This window comes from Scyliorhinus torazame, chromosome 5 (genome assembly GCF_047496885.1).
Source record: "Scyliorhinus torazame isolate Kashiwa2021f chromosome 5, sScyTor2.1, whole genome shotgun sequence".
Taxonomy (NCBI): Eukaryota; Metazoa; Chordata; class Chondrichthyes; order Carcharhiniformes; family Scyliorhinidae; genus Scyliorhinus; species Scyliorhinus torazame.
The window spans coordinates 174,081,387-174,097,252 of NC_092711.1; the positions used below are offsets into that span (position 1 = coordinate 174,081,387).

At 46.3% G+C, this 15,866-nt stretch overlaps 1 long non-coding RNA gene across 1 annotated transcript; it reads left to right on the forward strand.

The window, feature by feature from the left end:
• Positions 1 to 4,940: 4,940 nt before the first annotated feature.
• LOC140420730 (uncharacterized) lies at positions 4,941 to 15,359 on the forward strand. The gene is made up of 2 exons (XR_011946535.1): positions 4,941 to 5,051; positions 7,934 to 15,359. It is a non-coding gene; the product is annotated as an uncharacterized lncRNA (long non-coding RNA).
• Positions 15,360 to 15,866: the final 507 nt, after the last annotated feature.

Consider the following 15,866-nt stretch of genomic DNA (forward strand, 5'->3'; position numbering starts at 1 on the left):
CAGACTACCTTCCACGGAGTTCACTTCTGCCATCATCACGGCGGTCTACATCCCACCCCAGGCGGAGGTGAAGAAGGCGCTTGATGAATTGTAACCGCTATAAATAACAATGAAACAGAATACCCGGAGGCCTTGTTCATCGTGGCCGGGGACATCAACCAGGCCAACCTCAAGAGTGTACTGCTAAAATTCCACCAACACATCTCCTGTCCCGACAGCGGCCCCAACATCCTTGACCACTGCTACACAAACATCAAGGGCGCCTGATGATCCATCTCCTGACCGCACTTCGGAAAATCGGACCACAAGATGGCGCTCCCTCTCCCGGCACACAAGCAGAAACTTAAGCAGAGAATCCGGTTAAGAAGGTCGTGCAATGCTGGTCTGAGGCAACAGAAGAGCTCCTGTGCGACTGCTTGGAGTCAGTGGACTGGTCCATATTCAAGAACTCAGCAGTCAACCTAAACGAGAATGCCAGCACCATCACAGACTTCATCAGCAAGTGGTAGAAGATTGTGTGTCAAAAAAGGTAGTACGTACGTTACCCAACCAGAAACCATGGTTTAATTGGGAGATTCACTCCCTACTGAAGGCCACGTCTGAGGCATTCAAGACAGGTGGCTCAACCTGTAAATCTAGGTACGACCTCTGCAAAGCCAACAGGGACGCCAAGAGACAATATCACGTGAAGCTAGAGTCACAGACTAACGACATGGACTCACATTGGTTATGGCAAGGCTCAAACAACATAATGGGCTACAAAGTAAAGCCGAGTAGAATCTTCAGCAATAGCGCACCTCTCCCCGACAAACACAATGCATTCGATGCTTGTTTCGAGCAGGAAACCAACAAACCGTTGTCAACTGCCTCAGCAGTCTTGGACACACCAATACCCACCGTCACAGCCTCCCAAGTCAGATTGGCGTTCTTGAAAGTAAACCCTCAGAAAGTGATGGGTCCTGTCGAGATCCCAGATCGCGCACCCAGATCCTGCGCTGACCCACTGGCAGGCGTGTTTGCGGACATCCTCAGCCTCTCCCTACTCCGTTACGAGGTTCCCACCTGCTTCAAGAAGACCACCATCATACCAGGGCCAAAGAAGAACCAGGTAACGTGCCTCAATGACTGCAATCCGGTGGCCTTGACAGCGATCATTATGGTGTGCTTCGAGAGGTCGGCCATGACTCGCATCCAACTCCAGACTCCCAGAGTGCCTTGATCCACTGCAATTTGCATACCGCCGCAACGGTCCACAGCAGATGCCTTCTCCCTGGCCCTACACTCATCCCGGCAACATCTCGACAACAAGGACTCCTACATCAGACTCCTATTCATTAACTACAGCTGTGCCTTCAACACTATAATCCCAGCCAAGCTCACATCAAAACTCCAAGACCTAGGACGTGGCTCCTCCCTCTGTAACTGGATCCTCGAATTCCTGATACATAGACCACAATCAGTAAGGATAAACAACAACTCCTCCACGATAGTCCTCAATACCAGGGTTCCACAAGGTTGCGTACTTAGCTTCTATACTCCCTGTACACACACGACTGTGGCAAAATTTGGCTCCTGCTCCCATCTAGGAGTTTGCTGATGACACGACCGTAGTGGGTCGGATCTCAAACAACAATGGGTCAGCGTACAGGAGGGAGATAGAGAATCTAGTGGCATGGTGTAATGGACAAAGACCGGGTCCCAAACACACACAGCGACTGGAGACACAGCAGGAGATGAAATGGTTAATGTGGCCAGGGGATTGAGACACCATTGTGACATCATCAAGACATTGACACACACTCCAGAGAGAAACTGACTTAAAAACAATCCGGATAGAATTAAACACACTGGACATGGTCAAAGTGGGAGTGAAATTAATGCGATAATGGGACAATGAAGTGCTTGGGAGAAATAATACTGAGTAAGAACTGTCCACAAAGAGAGAGCTGGAGAATCTTTTACATCCATGCTTGATCTGTTCCTTGAAGCATCTGTCCTAATGTACCAGTAACTGAGAACTCACGGCGCTAATTCAGGAGAAGAAAAGATGGAGTAGATGTTACCCCAGGCGGAGCCAGAAAAGAAATGGGAAATAATGAAGAGACATTGAGTGATGGGTCAGAAAGACTCCTCACCCCCCCCCCCCCCTCTAGGTGCGGACTGTAAGATTCCTGGGGGACTCTCTACTTCAGGTTTTTTTGCTAATTAGTGAACATTAAATTAAATTCTATGATTGGCTGTGGATTTATTTTGAATTTGATTGCTACACTTCTCCTGTTTTTATTCCTGTTGTGATTACGCTCTGGGTAAGGATGGGTGACAGGTGACAGGATGGGAAATTGTGGTTTGGGTCTTCACTGACCAAATGTTTTATTGATCTGAAATGTGTAAAAGGGACCAAACTCCAGCAGAAATCGAGCAGAGCTGAGAACAGACAACTTGCTGTGGGAGAGGCCAATGTTCTGGCCTTTGCCTCTCTGGTGGCCCAGAGACGAATCCTACAAGGATGGAGGGACTCGGAACCCCCAAAGTTCGGGTTATGGGTTAGTGACATGACGGGGATTCTCAGACTCGAGAAAATCAAATTCGCCTTGATGGGATAGTGACAGTGGTTTACCGTTCATTGACTTCAAGAAAAATTAAGCTGTCAGCAGGGGCGGGGGGGGGGGGGGCATGGGGGTTTGGGTAAGGTTAGGAACACCAGTGGAAAGGGGGGCTGGGGAAGGAGGTCCTGTTTTTGTAAGCCATGTTGGCTGGGGTTTGTTACTGGATGGGTGTGTTGTTTATCTTGTTTTGTTCCTTTTGATACCTGATGGTTAAAATTGTTACAATTATAAATGTCTTAATAAAATATTTTCAAAAAAAAAAACTACGGTTCTGCTTTCTACTGATGCCAGCTCCTTTCCAGGGGTCACGGCATCTCCAGCCCTTAGCTCTGTTGCTGGGCTGTCAGTAACATGAGCAATAGAGAGACAGCAAGTTGTCTAAGGCTTAAATGGGAAGTTGAAACTTGTGGCTCTAACCAACTGTGCAAGATCTCTGTAAAGATCAGTAGTTTAAAAAAATAAATTGTAAACCCAGACTAGGAGCTTTTCACAGTAAATTCATTTGAAGCCTCCTTGTGACATTTCATTTCATTTCAAATTAAAGAGTCATAAGACAAAAACTTCAAGTTTTATGACTTTTCCTGCAACATACAAACTAGAAACAACAATGCCTAAGCACTATTTTTATAGGGAACGTATCTCATAAACTATAAATAGAACGTTGCCCTTTTACTTTTAACACAATCAAAAATCACACTCCATGGTGACGTTGCTGAAGTTGTCACTCAATTCTCCTGGAACCAGCCCAATGTGACTCTTCGTTACTGTGTTTACTTCCATTCTATTCCTTTGCATGACTGGCAATCCTTAACCCCAGAAGTGTCTTTTGCAGTGATGGTTCTCCTGATGATATTCAGGTGCTGATATAATAATAATCTTTATTGTCACAAGTAGGCTTACATTAATACAGCAATGAAATTACTGTGAAAAGCCCCTAGTCGCCACATTCCGGCACCTGTTCGGGTACAGAGGGAGAATTCAGAATGTTCAAATTACCTAACAGCACACCTTTCGGGACTTTTGGGAGGAAACCGGAGCAGCTGGAGAAAACCCACACAGACAGGAGGAGAACGTGCAGACTCCGCACCGACAGTGACCCAAGCCAGGAATCGAACCTGGCACCCTGGAGCTGTAAAGCAACAGTGCTAAGTACTGTGCTACCATGCCGCCCATAACCAAGTGACTTCCAAATCCTGAAGTCTTTTTTTCTGCAAATTGACTAATATCCTGGAAAAGGTATTCACAATGGAAATTAAGAAGACAATTCTAGTTCCTATGAAACATTCTTTTCTCAAAAGCTGTAAATCTCCATCCAACACACTCTCCATTCTCACTCTGCTGTATGTAATATTCATCCTCTCAATTCTCTAAAAGTGCTGATTCAGGCTGACAGCTCACTGCTTCCAGTCTTGGAGAGGCCTGAAAATCTCCATGCAGACTGCCAGACAGAAATATGTCTATATTACTGAACTCAAAATGTGTGCAACACACAGACTGGATTCACTTCCTTTCTCTTCAGTTGCTGCAAGTCACCAACGTCCCCCCCAGAATGAGACAAGAAATGGAAAGATAAAGTAGACTTGGAGCAGCTGCTCCCTATTGTGGGGCATTCTTGAATGAGAAGAGGGAGCAAATTCAAAACAGAGTTGAGGAGAAGCTGCTTCTCCCAAGGGCTGTGGATCTGTGGAATTCACGACCCCAGAATGCGGTGGAGCTGGGACAGGAGTAAATGTAGGGAGGAGTTAGACAGATTTTAAATCGGGTTTAGGGTTATGGAGAAATCTCAGGACGGTAGAGATAAGGCCAGGATGAGATCAGCCATCATCGAATGGCAGAGCAGACTCGATGGGCCAAATGGCCTAATTCTGCTGCTATATCTTATGATCTTATGAAAAGGGGAGACATTGATTTGCTCCCAGATGTTGCCCAGAGGAGGAAGTTTTAGTCTGAAACTCATTGTCCAACCTCCACAGTGTGACATCACAAACGAGCTCGTCCTCCAAATCAGCCAATAGGAATAAATCCGCTCCGCACTGACGTCATTGCGTTAGAGCACACACGCCCAGCACGCGGACACGGGAGCCCCGCCCCCACCTTTTGTTCCCTCCCCCAACACTTCCTCGATACAGTTTCCAGGCAACCGACTGACAGCTCCAGCTATCGATGATTTCCTCTCCCCTGGCCCGGGACTGCGCATGTCTGAGCGACAGGGGCAGCTGTGCATGTACACGTGAGCTCACATCCGCAGACCTTACTGCTGAGTTGTGACCAATGGGATGATTGGAGGACCGGAAGGACTCTGCTCCTCCGCCAATCAGAGCTCCCCCATTGTCTCATTGCGGAAGCTGGACATGGAGGTTTCTGCCGTGCAAAGCTGTTGTTCCTCCAACCCTGAATGAGCTTGAGCTTCACACAGACGCAATCATCTTCCTGTCTCCAACATCTGTGAGTAAAACACTTTCTTTTCTCCCCCTTTCCATTTATTTACTTATTCTGACCTTCAATTGGTGACTTGCAGCAACTGAAGGGAAAGGAAGTGAATCCAGGGAGGGTGCAGACTCTGCAAAGCTTGGCCCAGGTCTCTCTCTTTTAAGGACATTGACATCCTTTGCTCCCTCAGCTTGACACATTTATTTGTCTGGCTAAAAGGATGGTCTCTTTCCTAATGGTCACAATTAAAGGGCTGCTTTCCCCAGGAGATGGCTGACATTTCATAGAATTTACAGATTATCATAGAATTTACAGTGGAGAAGGAGGCCATTCGGCCCATCGAGTCTGCACCGGCTCTTGGAAAGAGCACCTTACCCAAGGTCAACATCTCCACCCTATCCCCATAACCCAGTAAACCCACCCAACACTAAGGGCAATTTTGGACACTAAGGGCAATTTAGCATGGCCAATCCACCTAACCTGCATATCTTTGGACTGTGGGAGGAAACCGGAGCACCCAGAGGAAACCCACGCACACACGGGGAGGATGTGCAGACTCCGCACAGACAGTGACCCAAGCCGGAATCGAACCTGGGACCCTGGAGCTGTGAAGCAATTGTGCTATCCACAATGCTACCGTGCTGCCTTTAAGGGGACAGTAAACAGGACATATTCAACCCAGCCAATTACTTCCCTATAAGTTTATTTCCATCATCAGCAAACTGATGGAAGAAGTCATCAACAGTGTAATCAAACAGCATTTCACTGAGCAATAACCTGTTCGCAGACGCTCAGTTTGGGTTCCGCCTGGGTCACTCAGCCCCTGACCTAATTACGGCCTTGGTTCAAACATGGACGAAAGAGCTGCATGCCAGAGGTGAGGTGAGAGTGACTGTCCTTGACATCAAGGCAGCATTTGACCGACTATGGCATCAAGGAGCCTTAGCTAAACTGGAGTTAATGGGAATCAGGGGGAAACCTCCGCTGGTTGGAGTCATACCTGGCATAAAGGAAGATGGTTGTGGTGATTGGAAGTCAATCATCTCAGCTCCAGGGCATCACTGCAGGAATTCCTCAGGGCAGTTTCCTCAGCCCAACCAACTTCACCTGCTTCATTACTGACCACCCTTCTATCAAAAGGTGAGAAGTGGGGATGTTTATGGATGACTGCACAATGTTCAACACCATTCGCGACTCCTCAGATATTGAAGCAGTCCATGTCGAAACGCAGCATGACCTGGACAGTATCCAGGTGTAGGCTGATAAGTGGCAAGTTACATTTGTGGTACACAAGTGCCAGGCAATGACCATCTCCTACAAAGGAGGATCTAACCACCGCCCCTTGACATTTAGTGTCATTCACATCACTGAATCCCCCACAACCAACATCCTGAGGGTTACCATTGATCAGAAATTGAACTGCACTAGCCATATTAATACGGTGGCCACCAGGGCAGGTCAAAGACTACAGCAAGTAACGCACCTCCTGACCCCCAAATACTGTCCACCATATACAAGGAACAAGTCAGGAGTGTAATAGAATAATCACCACTTGCCTGGTTGAGTGCAGCTCCAACAACACTCAAGATGCTGTTCTACACCATCCAGAACAAAGCAGCCTGCTTGACTGCTCTCCCTTCCACAAATATTCAAACCCTCCAACACCGACAAACAGTGGCAGCCGTGTATACCATTTACAATGTGCACTGCAGTAACTCACCAAGGTTCCTCAGACAGCACCTTCCAAACCCACAACCACTACTATCTAGAAGGACAAGAGCAGCAGATACCTGGGAACCCCACCACCTGGGGGTTCACCTCCAAGTCACTCACCAGCCGGACTTGGAAATATATTGCCCTTCCTTCATTGTTGCTGGGGGTGGAAATATATCGCCCTTCCTTCATTGTTGCTGGGGACGATATCCTGGAACTTCTTCCCTGACAGCACAGGAGATGTACCTACAACTCAAGGACTGCAGCGGTTCAAGAAGGCAACTCATCACCACCTTCTGAAGGGCAACTAGGGATGGGCAATAAATGCTGGCCTCATCGACGTCCACACCCTGTAAATGATTTTTAAAAAATGTTATATCGGACAGAGATGTATCTAGTGTTATATGGAATGTATTAAATATATTATTGATGGTTCTGTCATAAAATACATGTATTATTATTTCTAGTTTTATAGTAATATAATACTGTACCTACATTATATATTTCCAGTCATACAGTCATTGCAGCACTGACAGAATCCATTTGGGAACTCAAGTCAATGCTGACGCTCTGTACAGCAATCCAGTCAGTCCCATTCCCCCTCGATATCCCTGTTCACCTGAAAGCTTATTTTCTTCATATTATATTTTGAATTATTGATCATCTCGATTTCCACAACCCTTGTGGGCAGTGGGTTCCTGCTCATGCCCACCCCATGACTAAATAAAATTCTTCCTCAGGATCACCCCATCTCTAATCAGTAAATATACTTAGATGGAGAGTCTCTACTCTTGTGCAGGTTGTAGTGAGTTTAGATTTGTTCATCAGCATCAATCAGCACCTTCAGGAGAATTGGGAGTGGAAGGAAGTGAATCCAATCCGTATATTACACACATTTATTGTCCAGTAACATAGACACATATCTGTCTGGCAGCCTCTGTGTCCAGGACAGGAAGCAGTGAGCATGGATCTGTCAATCAGCCTGATTCAGTGCCTTCATGAGAATTGGGAGGGTGAATATTAGATACAGCAGAGTGAGAATGGAGGGAGAGTGTGTGGAATGGAGATTTAGAGCATTTGAGGGAAAGAGAGAGAGCAAACAATGTTCGATAGAAACTAGAATTGTCTGTTCTGAATTTCTATCCTGTACTGACAGTGATGACTTTTGTCAAATCTTCTTGCAGGAAGTTAGAATAAGAGGGGCTTGAGGCCGATATCTCAAACTAAATATCACGTCAAGAACTGTCTAAGTCACACAATACTTGGGAACCGAATATCATCGGTCTTGAATCTGGAATGAGAAATGTTTGTCTATTCTGTCTGCTTCAAAAGATTTTAAACATCAGTGTGTCTGGAAAAGCCACCGAGACACACACACCCGAGTGAGAGTGTTCCAGAGCACTGACTGTGAAAAGAGCTTTAACCAGTTACACAGCCTGATAAAACATCACACCATTCACATCAGGGAGAGACTGTACACGTGTTCTGTGTGTGGACGAAGCTTCAACTGATCGTCCAACGTGGTGAGACGCAAGATCACCCGGACCATGGAGAAACCATGGAAATGTGAGGACTGTGGGAAGGGATTCAAAGGCCCATTCGGGCTGGAAAGGCATCAACGCAGTCACACTGGAGAGAAGGCGTTCACCTGCTCTGTATGTGGGAAGGGATTCACAGCCCCACATGAGCTGGAAAGGCATCAACGGAGTCACACTGGAGAGAAGCCATTCACCTGTTCCCAGTGTGGAAAAGGATTCACTGACATTGGCAACCTGCGGAGACACGAACGAGTTCACACTGGAGAGAGGCCATTCACCTGCTCTGACTGTGGGAAGGAATTCACTCGGTTATCCCACCTGCAGAGACACCATCGAGTTCACACTGGGGAGAGTCCATTCACCTGCTCTGTGTGTGGGAAGGGATTCACTCAGTTACCCAACCTGCTGGTCCACCATCGGGTTCACACCGGGGAGAGGCCATTCACCTGCACTGTGTGTGATAAGGGATTCACTCGGTTCGCCCATCTGCAGACACACCAGCGAGTTCACACCGGGGAGAGGCCATTCACCTGCACTGTGTGTGGGAAGGGATTCAGTCAATTATCCAGCCTGCTGAGCCACAATGTCACTCACACCAATGAGAGACCCTTTAAATGCTCTGACTGTGGGAGTGGGTTTAAAAGCTCTCAGGTACTGATGATCCACCAGCGCATTCACACTGAGGAGAGACCGTTCAGCTGCTCTCACTGTACAAAGAGGTTTAGAACCACATCAAACCTGATGAAACACAAGCGAGGTCACACCTAACCATGAAGCAGAATACCTGGAGGCCTTGTTCATTGTGGCCATGGACTTTAACCAGGCCAGCTTCAAGAGTGTACTGCCAAAATTCCACCAATACATCTCCTGTCCCAACAGGGACCCCAACATCCTTGACCACTGCCACACAAACATCAAGGGCGCCTCTCGATCCATCCCCCAACCGCACTTCGGAAAATCGGACCACAAGACGGTGCTCCTTCTTCCGGCATACAAGCAGAAACATAACGGGAGAATCCGATTAAGAAGGTCGTGCAATGCTGGTCTGCGGCAACGGAAGAGCTCCTGCGTGTCTGCTTGGAGTCAGTGGACTGGTCCATATTCAAGAACTCAGCAGCCAACCTAAACAGGTATGCCAGCACCATCACAGACTTCATCAGCAAGTGGGTAGAAGATTGCGTGAAGAAGGTAGTACGTTTGTTACCCAACCAGAAACTATGGTTATTCGGGAGATTCGGAAGGCCACATCTGAGGAGTTCAAGACAGGTGACGCTGACCTATACAAGAAATCTAGGTGCGACCTCTGCAAAGCGAACAGGGACATCAAAAGACAATACCAGACTAATTCAATGCATTCTATGTTCCCTTCAGCAGGAAACCAACAAACATTTGTCAACTGACCCAGCAGCCTTGGACACATCCATACCCAGCGTCACAGCCTCCCAAGTCAGATTGGCCTTCTTGAAAGTGAACCCTCGGTAAGCGGTGGGTCCTGACAGGAGCCCTGGGCGTGCACCCAGGTCCTGCACGGACCAATTGGCGGATGTGTTTCCGGACATCCTCAATCTCTCCCTACTCCGTTCCGAGGTTCCCACTTGCTTCAAAAAGACCACCATCCATACCGGTGCCAAAGGAGAACCAGGCAATGTGCCTCAACGCCTACCATCCGGTGTCCTTGACATCGATCATTATGATGTGCGTCGAGAGTTTGGCCATGAGACACATCAACTTCAGACTCCCAGAGTGCCTTGATCCACTGTAATTCGCATACCACCGCAACCGGTCCACCGCAGACGCCATGGCCCTACCTGTCCACCGCAGATGCCACCGCCATCTCCCTGGCCCTACACTCATTCCTGGAGCATCTCGACAACAAGGACTCCTATGTCACACTCCTATTCATTAACTACAGCTCCGCCTTCAACACCATAATCCCAGGCAAGCTCATATCAAAACTCCAAAACCTAGGACTTAGCTCCTCCCCCTGCAATGGGATCATCAACTTCTTGACCCACAGACGACAATCAATAAGGATAAACGACAATGCCTCCTCCACGGTAGTCCTCAATACCGGGGCTCCACAAGGCTGCTTACTTAGCTCCCTATATGCAAAATTTGGCTCAACCTCCACCTCGTGTTTGCTGATGACACGACCGTAGTGGGTCGGATCTCAACCAACAATGGGTCAGTGTACAGGAGGGAGATAGAGAACCTAGTGGCATGGTGTAATGACAATAATGTCAGCAAAACTAAGGAGCTGGTCATTTACTTCAGGAAGAAAAGTATCGTACACACCCCTGTCTGCATTAATGGGGCCGAGGTGGAGATGGTTGACAGCTTCAAATTCCTCGGTGTGCACATCACCAACAATCTGTCCTGGTCCACCCACGTCGATACTACGACCAAGAAAGCACAAGAGCGCCTATACTTCCTCAGGAAACTAAGGAAATTCAACATGTCCACATTGAATCTTACCTTTTATTACAGAGATACCATAGAAAGCATCCTATCTGGCTGCAGCACAGCTTGGTATGGCAACTGCTCGGCCCAAGACCATAAGAAACTGCAGAGTCGTGAACGCAGCCCAGTCCATCACACAAACCTGCCTCCCATCCATTGACCTGTCATGGCTGATATGTTCCCAGTGCCCCATTCTATCCCTGCAGCACTGCAGTTTAGTTCCCTCAAATGCCGATCCAATTTCTGTTTGAAATCTTCCATTGACTTCATTTCCACACAACACCTCCCCCTCACAGGCAGCGAGTTCCAGGTCATTACCATTCACTGCATCAAAATATTCCCCGCCCCTCCAACTCGATTTTCAAATTTACTGATGACACCACCATAGTGGGTCGGATCTCAAACAATGACGAGACAGAGTACAGGAATGAGATAGAGAATCTGGTGAACTGGTGTGACGACCATAATCTCTCCCTCAATGTCAACAAAACGAAGGAGATTGTCATCGACTTCAGGAAGCGTAGTGGAGAACATGCCCCTGTCTACATCAATGGGAACGAAGTAGAAAGGGTCAAGAGCTTCAAGTTTTTAGGTGTGCAGATCACCAACAACCTGTCCTGGTCCCCCCCATGCCGACACTATAGTTAAGAAAGTCCACCAACGACTCTATTTTCTCAGAAGACTAAGGAAATTTGGCATGTCAGCTATGACTCTCAACAACTTTTACAGATGCATCATAGAAAGCATTCTTTCTGATTGTATCACAACTTGGTATGGATCCTGCTCTGCCCAAGACCGCAGGAAACTACAAAAGGTCGTGAATGTAGCCCAATCCATCACACAAAATAGCCTCCCATCCGTTGACTCTGCCTATAATTCCCGCTGTCTCGAAAGGCAGCCAGCATAATTAAGGACCCCACACACCCCGGACATATTCTCTTCCACCTTCTTCCGTCAGGAAAAAGATACAAAAGTTTGAGGTCACGTACCAACCGACTCAAGAACAGCTTCTTCCATACTGCCATCAGACTTTTGAATGGACCTAGCTCGTATTAAGTTGATCTTTTCTCTACACCCGAGCTATGACTGTAACATTATATTCTGCAATCTCTCCTTCCTTTCCCATGTACGGTATGCATTGTCTGTATAGCATGCAAGAAACAATACTTTTTACTGTATACCAATACATGTGACAATAATAAATCAAATCAAATAAACCTGTCATATTCTTGTCCACCTCTCTAAAATCTCCCCTCGACCTCCTTTGCTCCAAGGTGAACAATCCCAGCCTGACATAAACAAACAAACAGGATATGTTAATACCTGAGATCGAACGGGAATGTTTAATTTCTGTTTGAAAGATACTGGGAATATTGTCCTGGACAATTAATGATTGGAATGTTTACCTTGGGTGTGGGTGAATGGAATATATCAATCTGGTATCCTCCGACGTTCTAGTGAAAGTCTGGAATGTGCAGACGGGATGAAAAAGTTGATCACTATCTCTTGGAAATATTGACATGCTTTTAAAAAAAATTTAGAGGACCCAATTATTTTTTTCCACTAAAGGGGCAATTTAGCGTGGCCAATCCACCTGCCCAGCACTTCTTTTGGGTTGTGGGGGTGAGACCGACGCAGACACAGGGAGAACGTGCAAACTCCTCACAGACAGTGACCTGGGGCCGGGACCGAACCCGGGTCCTCGGCGTCGTGAGGTAGCAATGCTGACCACCGTGCCACCCAGATATATTTACACCCTGGCCCATGAACTTTATTTTAAAGAAATCCACATTTGAAAGCCCAGATACTACACGAAATATCACCACCATAACAGGGCAGGTAAGACCAACAGACACTCACTTTGATCTTTTCATCAGAGCATCTGAGAGTTAAGAATATGTGACATGATTTTGGGGATACCGGTGTGGATGTGCAGATGTGATTTCTTACATGTGAAAAATAACAAGCCTAAATTCATGGTGAAATGGACTGAAGACCGGGTCCCAAACACACACAGCTACTGGAGACACAGCAGGAGATGAAATGGTTAATGTGGCCAGGGGATTGAGACACCATTGTGACATCATCAAGACATTGACACACACTCCAGAGTGAAACTGACTTTGAAACAATCCGGATAGAATTAAACACACTGGACATGGTCAAAGTGGGAGTGAAATTAAAGTGATAATGGGACAATGAAGGGCTTGGGAGAAATAATACTGAGTAAGAACTATCCACAAGTTGGATAAGAGTAATTAGAGAGCTAGAGAATCTTTTACATCCATGCTTGATCTGTTCCTTGAAGCATCTGTCCTAATGTGCCAGTGACCTAGAACTCACGGTGCTCCTTCAGGAGAAGAAAAGATCGAGTAGATGTTACCCCAGGTGGAGCCAGAACAGAACGGGAAAATAACTGAATGAAATTGAGTGAGGGGTCGGAGAGAGTTTTCCTCCCCCTCAAGGTGTGGACTGTAAAAATCCTGGAGGACCCCCTACTTCAGGTTTTCTTGCTAATTAATGAACGTTAAATTAAATTCTATGACTGGCTGTGGATTTATTTTTATTTGATTGTTACACTTCTCCTGTTTTTATTCCTGTTGTGATTACGCTCTGGGTCAGGATGGTTGACAGGTGACAGGATGGGAAATTGTGGTTTGGGTCTTCACTGACCAAATGTTTTATTGATCTGAAAGGTGTAAAAGGGACCAAACTCCAGCAGAAATCGAGCAGAGCTGAGAACAGACGACTTGCTGTGTGGGAACAGGGAGATAAACAGCTCCCAGAGGACAGAGAAAACAAGAGTGCCTGGAATCCTGGACAACACCTGGGTGTCAAGGCCACCATGTTTTCACTGCTTGGCATGGGAATGCTGACTCCCTGTGCCGGGGACGGAGCGTGGGGAAGACAATTGTTTGAGAGTTTGACGTGGCTTGGGCGGGTACAGATGGTTCAATGACAGGTTTTGTAATTGGTCCATGTGCAAGGAATCTTTTTAAAATCCTTGTCTGTTCTATGTGTCCCTTTATTTTACTGTCTTGCTCACTGCTGCACTATTGCAGTTTCTGGGTTTGAACTACAGACTTTGGAAACACCCCGCTGCAAGCTGTTAGTTGAACTGGCCAAAGGGATTCCCCTCTGTGCTGTGTGGTCGGGTCCCGTGATGTCATTTTGATGGACTTGACTAGCAGTCAATCAGCTCAGATTTACCCCATTCTTCATTGTGATTGGTGTAACCCTTCAGAAACCTCTGAAGGGAAGGCTAGGAGAAGAAGCAATCTCCATTTTAATTCACTTCTATTTACACCTGGAAGGCAGCACACTGCAAGTCTGGACTCTCTCTATTACCCCTCTGCCTGGAGATTTAAAATGCTTCCAGCCAGCCTGTGAAAGCGAAAGTAGATCTCTCTCAGCTGAGGGCTTGTGGCCAAATATCTTCCTCTTTCTGCACAACCTGGGAGCTGTTGGCAAGTTGTCATTTCCGTTCTGATTAAGCAACTGTGAGGCCAGAGCTCTGAGTTTTCTCTCACCTGTTGGACTCCTCCTGAGGGTTCAGGATAAAGAGAGGAGCCATTGAACATCCATTTAAAACTCTCATGTTGAGAACTTCAGTGAGGCTGGTTGTCCGTCTGGTGGTCCATCAATGACCCTGACTCCACCACTCCCTGGAGAAGAGAGATTCACAGACTCATAGACCTCAGGGGAAAGAAATATCCTCATCTGCGTCTTCAATGGGAAATCCTTTTTAAATGTAGTTCTAGTCTCTGCCACAAGGGGAAACATCCTCTCCACATTCTCTCTGTCAGTTCCACTCAAGATTTCACATGTTTCAATAAGATCATCTCTCATTTTTCTAAACTGCAATGGATACAGTCCCAACCTGTCCAACCCTTCCTCAGAGGGTTACCTCCCCATTCCAGGAACCGATGGAGTCAACTTTCTCTGAACTGCTTCTAATGCATTTCATTTTGAAATGAGGAGACCCAAACTATACACAGTGCTCTAAATATGGTCTCACCAAGGCCCTGTACAACTGCAGCAAAACATCCCAACTTTTATATTCCAGTCCCTTTGCAACAAATGACAATATTCAATTTGCCTTCCTAATCACTTGCTGTACCTGCAAACTAATTTACTATGGTTCCTGTACCAGGACACTGTCATGTGAGGGTACCTTTAAGACATGGATGTTTAAGCAATGTACCTTTAAGAAAACAGTGATGTCAGAATGGGTGGGGCTGAGCTTAGGTCAACCACTTTGCAGGTTTTTAGTTTCAGTTTAAAAAGCAGCGTGTGTGTGTCTGTGTGTTTCCAGTGAGCTGCAAGTTTTGAAAAGAGCTGGGTGTGTGTCTGTGTTTTGCAGTGAGCTGGATCTCTACCATGAAAGACTATCTCTGGATCATTTGGGTGATTTAAAGTAAAGCCTTTAACCTGATGTGATACTGTTTCAAGGTGTTAAGTCTCTTGGAAGTTTGAAGGAACATTTTAAGGAGTTATTTACTGTTGCAATATTTTCTGAGTTATCTTTGAAGTAAGGGGTGTTAAGAGATCCAAAGTTTATTTTAGATGTTAAGTTGAGTTCATGGAATAAACAGTGTTTTGTGTTTAAAAACCCACGTGTCCATAATTGTAATCCCACATCTAAGGAAAAAGCCGTGTGCTCGGAAAAGCAAGAAATCCATTAAAGGGAGAGGTTGGTTGAACTCCATGATACATTTTGGGGTTCTGAAAACGCCCAGATCTCGCTGTACCTCATGCTTCAGCAATCTCTCACCATTTAAATAATGTTCTGTATTATTTAACCCTTTCTGCCAAAGTGGACACATTCACATTTTCCCAAGTTATGGTCCGTCTGTCAATTTGTTCCCACTCACTTAACCTATTTCTTGTCTATTATTATTTGTCATTTGCAGACTCCTTAAGTTCACTTCACAAATTACTTTCCTACCAAGCTTTGTGCCATCATCAAATTTAGCTGCCATACATTCAATCCCATCACCCAACTCATTCAGATAGTTTGTAAAATAGTTGAGGGCCCAGCACTGATCCTTGTGACATTCCACTTGTTGCATCTTACCAACCCAAACGTAACCCATTTATACCTACTCTCTGCTTCCTG